We start from the raw sequence: 6,000 nt of genomic DNA, 5'->3' as shown, positions 1-6,000 counted from the left end.
GAGGTGGAACTGCTAGAAATTGATTATTAAACTAAGTTATTGATTCTTCACTAAAACCCCTGGATCTTGATTCTAATTCTTCCTAGGTCCTGGTCCGAGCCTGATTCCCCTTGGATTCCTCCAAGGTCCTTCTTATGTGGTTGGGTCTTCACAAAATTATCAACTGATTTTGAACATTAACCCACAGGATTACCAACTTACCCTTCAACACTAAGCCCTCTCAAGGGACCAAAACTTGACTTCAACCTTCCCAACTTGGTTTGCCACTTCCCAGGATCTTCTCATACCCCAAAAAACATGTTTCAACATATTTAAAACTCTCAAATGACTGGTTTATACCCAAACCCCAAACTAGGTACCAATTAGGTTTATTCTCCAATTAGGTCTCCAAACCCTATTTTTTGGAATTAACTTCCAAACTTCCCAAAAAAATTGGAAAAAAAATCACATATTCAGATACCCTTTTCAGAGTTACATATCATATCAAAAATAATAACACTACTCCTTTGGAACAACTATACGAAATGATGACTTTTATCCCAAAACTAGTCCTAATTAGACCACTTTTACAAAGCAAGTACCCACATAACTTACAAAAAATACTCCAAACCAAAAAATAGTCTTGAGTTACCTTCCAAAACAAAGGATTTTCATGCCCATTCAAAGATCCATTCTCATTTTTTACCCCAAAACACAAACCCTCCTTTCTAGGAACAAAAACTAGGGCCTTCTCAAAATGAACCCCACAAACACTTCCAAACCAAAACAAACATTGTATCACCTTGAATTAAACATATCTTAACACATTCCATCAGAAAAAAAATCCTCATTAAGGAAAATCTTCAGATCAAATACATGGTACCATGCACCCCCTACTCACACAACACACAACTTGCTCATTTGGTGATCACCATTCAAACATTCATGCTTCTCCTACACACATATGGTTATTATCTGTTATTTTACAACATATTGGACCCATTACACAAGACATGGTAGAAACAAAAAGTGGAATGGGTCATTCATCCATAATAAACCCCAAAATCCAATAAAAACTGTCAAATAACAGCCTTCAGGACAATCAACGTTTTGGTGCACAAAATGATTGATTGAACCTTAAAAATGAATTTAAATTATTCTCAGAACATCCACCAAACAATTTCCAATGGGTGAAGATCAATATGAAGAAATAAAACCACAATATGCTTCAGATTTCACTCATGAAATGCAAGGAAAACGTTGAATTTTTATTGCAGCAGTATGTTTTCACATAGATCAACCTTCAAATCAACATCAACAACCTCTCCACACGTGAGAATGAGGTTTTTAAACACTATTATGGTTCCTTATGATAAGTCTTCTCATGCATTCTTGTAGCTATTTCATCTTTATCTTCCTGATAATGAAGTACCTACTGCACTTAATCCTTTGTAAGCTCATTGATATTAATGCTATTGATATTAATCCTTTGTAATCTGCAAAAGTCAACCCGATGGTAACACCAACAAGTAGAAGCATGTGATCGAGATAACATACACTATTTAAGTCCATCGATAGAACACACACTAGCGGCAATGGAGAAATCTTATCTTGTCGATAGCCGATGAGGCTATCGGTAAGACTTATCCCGATGGACACTGGAAAAAAGTAAAATGCATCGACAAAGGTTACGACGATAAAGGGTCATTGGTGTAGACAAAAGCAGTCGAGATTTTTTTTTTTTTAAATGTTGGGGAAGGTTGGAATTCCGACGAACACCACAAGACAACTGACGATGTTTCCATACATGCAACGACAAAAACGTCGTAGGATGCAGCCTCGTCCGTCATCGTAATCGTCAAAATTCCGACATAGATGGTCCATCGACAAGACACACACTAGCAGCAATGGAGAAATCATGTCTTGCCGATAGCCGATGAGGCTTTCGGTAAGACCTATCCCGATGGACACTGCTAAAGTAAAATGCATTAGCAAAGGTTACGACGATAAATAAAGGGTCATCGGAAAAAGGTTACGACGATAAATAAAGGGTCATCGGCAAAGGTTACGATGATAAATAAAGGGTCATTGACAAAAGGTTATGGCAATAAAGGATGCAACGAAGTCAGAATTTCGACATCTCGTCAAAAAAATATGTCGCAGGTGCATAGAAAGTTCCGACGTGGTGTTGTTTGAATTTCAACGTGAATCCCATCGTTGGAATCATCGACGAAAAACTAGCGATGAGGATTTTCTTCCCGAATACGTCTAAATTCCGACGTTTAGTTGTCTGAGTTCCGACAAACGCTTGTCGGAAAACCGCTCCAAATGTACTAGTGTCTAAGCTAATGTTGAAATGTGACAAAACTTCGTATGAAAAATCAAGTGTCGTAGTAGATTTAGGTATAGTAACCATGGATGTATGATGTTCTCCATCAAAGAGACAATTGGACCAATAAGTCTCAGGTACATCTATAGAAGATGTCAACATGAATGATGACTAAGTCAAATTTGTAGAAACTATCATTGTAGAGGCAAATGTAAGCAAAGAAAGAACATGAGGATTTGAATGTGTCCTTGAATCATCTGAAGGAGATGATGAAACTCCATAGGATCTATTAGGAAAAAGGATATGGATTTCATCAATGGTGTCATCCAAGTTTGCAATCTAGAACTTTATAAAAAATGAATGCAATGTCTAGTAGAAATATGTCACAAGAAGTAGTCTCTAGAAGAATGATATGAACATGTTCCATTGAATCCAATGATGAAGCAACAAGAGATGAAGTGTCCTCAATTGTAGATGAATTTGGTGATGCTAGTGCAAGAGAATCAGTCAAATTGATATCATTTGCAATACAAAGTTGTTGTAGTTATTGCAGTTGATAAAGGAGTTTCAAATCATCAAGTCATCTTTACAAGCAATCATCTATGATATCCTTTTTCTTCCCACAGTAATCACATTTAACCTTTCGTGTATTAGAGGACATTATTACAATCTATAACACAAGAGTAGCCCCCTTGATTCACAATAGAAATCCGGCCAAATTTAGCACTATATAATATAGTGCATTACAAATTTACAAAATACCTTTCAAAAATTACAATTACAAATTATTTGCATTTACAAATTTGAGGGAAAAGATGAAAAAAAGGAATGGTGTTGCTCCTACCTAGTGCCATAATCTATTGCATTCAATTCCAAATGCAATACAATTTTCAAATCAATACAAATACAAATTAAAATTGCTAGCCAAGTTGTATTGCAACTCATATTGTATTGTTCTGCAAACTGGCAATGTTGATTTTCCTAACCAAAGCAAAATACGAAGAAAAGGCAATTAACAAGGGTGAAATTCAAATGTTTCATGCTAAATTAGATCCAACAAGGTGACTTTCTTTGCTGAAAAAAAGGACGCGACTAAACTGGCTCCAAAAAGGGGTTATAAAACTCGCGTTATTGACTTTTCCAAAAAAATTCGAAAAATCAAAGCTGCAACTAAATCTACTAATCACAATCTGTAATTTTTGCAAAATTTTGCATTATTGACTTTTCATGTTATTGACGTGCAATTTTGGAACCCGAATAGCTACAACCAAAAAAAGATGCCAAACATATATCATTAAGCTCAGGGTTGAAAAGTTTTCTTTGCCGCCCAAACATTCATTTGGATTAACAAATTTCAATGCCTACAACTGAGATGACACATCTATTCTGGCTCCAAAACGGCAATACGGATTGACTAACACGTGTGTTAGTCACACGTTTTACACCGTCGATTTTGCAATAAATGATTGCAATTGACTAACACGTCGCTATCACGTTGTACGAAAGATCCATTTTGGAGCCAGAATAGCTTCCACCCAACTGAGGCCTTCCAAACTATTGGTGCTGGGATTGATATTTGCAAACTAGCGACAAAGAGAAGCCAAACTCAAATGTCAAATAGGGACAAGCCTATACTCACTGAAAAATGGAGAGATTTACTATGCCAAAGTAAATAGTTTGACACCTTTGCACATGTTTTTTTTCGCCAAACCTTGTAAGAGAATTTAGGTGCCAAATTAAAATAGGGGAAAGGACCCATTAGTTGAGCATGTTCCAATTCTTGTGATAGAAGTTGTCGATTTACTACCCCATACTTGTTGATTTAATGTCCAACTTTTGTACAACATTGCACCAATAGTTGTATGATAAGTACCAATAATTGAATAAAATATACCATTTGTTGTGAAAAGTAACCAATCATGTGATGCCACATCAGCTGCACAAGTATTGGGGCCCTTTTGCACACCTATTGGTCTCACTTTTTGGGGGGGCCTATTTAGGAAACCTTGGCAAAAAACATGCTGATGTGGCATCGCATTTGATGATGTGGCACTGAAACCTTAGTTATAAGCAGGGGACTTGCCAAGTAAGCTGCTGTAAAAAAATCGGAGTGATTTGAAATTTCCATGTAAGATTTTGAGAAACACGAAATTAGGATGCACAACTACTGATTCCTTTCCCCTATGCGACACCAAACATTATTCTAGTTAATTCGTTGCAAACATGAATTTAACTTTTCAGTAAACGTCGCCAATGAAGTTAACGACAATGCCACACTAGAAGTGCGGTTCACGCAAGAACAGGAAAAATTAGTCGCCAATCTTCAAAGTGAATTTCACCTAAAATTTTTGCCTAAAAAAGTTGCCTAGTAAAATTTGCAGATGTAAGACGCCATTATCTGATTTATCAATACAAATTCAAAGCTCAGTAAAAGTAGTGAATACAAATGTAGATTTAACACCAAGAAGGAGTTGTGCCATGCCAAGAAGGAAAGCGCCAAAAATTACAGAGAAATTGTACTGAAGCAAGGTCAATCAGAAAAGTTAATTTGTTGTAAATGAAGGAACATAATTGTGCTTATAACAAGTCGATCATGGTCCATAGTATGCTTGAACGCCAAATTGAACTCCACAACTATGTACAGAAAGGACGACTAGCAGATCTTCGAATATGCTTGAACTTGAAATTGCAAAATACAAATGTAAATCCGACTTCATTAATGGCACTGGAACATGCAAATTTCTGATCAAAATGCAGAAATAATGACAGATCGACACTTGAAGCTTGCAATTTGATGTAAATAAACACAAAATTTCTGCCAACTGTAAACAAATTTATGCAAATAGGCAATCAACCTACCCTTCCAAAGGTAAATATCTGCAAATAACTACAAGTTAAGTGGAAATATTCACACCAAATATTGTAAATTTCTGTAAATATTCAAATCAATTTCATGAATATTTGCAAATTTGTACAATTTTTTTTTCAAATTTCGCACAAATATTTGCAAAGATGAGACAAATATAAAAAATATCAGCAAAGCAATGGAAACAAGTACAAATTTCTTCGAAATTTAAACAAATTTCCTCATAAACTTTCGCAAATTCGTAAATATCCTCAATAATACTGCAAACTTTGCAAAAATCCGTCAAGTTTACCACAAGGTAGAACATTAGTCATTAATTTGGGATCCTCTCTCCTCAAATTGATGAAATGTGCAAATATTGATATAATAAATTCACCTCAAATCTTTTTGTCAAATTTTGTGTGCAAATCATTTGCATTTCTATTTACACTAGTATGGCTTTGATAGCATGTGAAATTAAGTCACTAAACTAGGCATAATAGAAACAACAAATTAAAAAAATTGAAAGAGAAAATGAGTGATATATTAAATGGATAAAGTAATGAATGAGGTGACATATTACAAGAGAAGTGGAGGTATATATAGGACAAGTACCCTACTTATCATCCTATCTAATCCACTAGGTAAGCAAGATTAACACACACCAACATAGGATTTATTAAAAGTCTTTAGCTTAATGTTTGTTATATAAAATTGTCATGCAATTGTTTTATATCAATCATGATTTCTACGAAGACTAATACCAAAACTTTGAGAATTTAATAAAAAACGGTATTGAAATGACATAATTAAAATTATCTATCAAAAAAAAAGCCTATTTCTAAAC

The sequence above is a fragment of the Cryptomeria japonica genome, chromosome 5 (assembly GCF_030272615.1).
Source record: "Cryptomeria japonica chromosome 5, Sugi_1.0, whole genome shotgun sequence".
NCBI classification, from domain to species: domain Eukaryota; kingdom Viridiplantae; phylum Streptophyta; class Pinopsida; order Cupressales; family Cupressaceae; genus Cryptomeria; species Cryptomeria japonica.
This window is presented reverse-complemented; position numbering follows the sequence as displayed.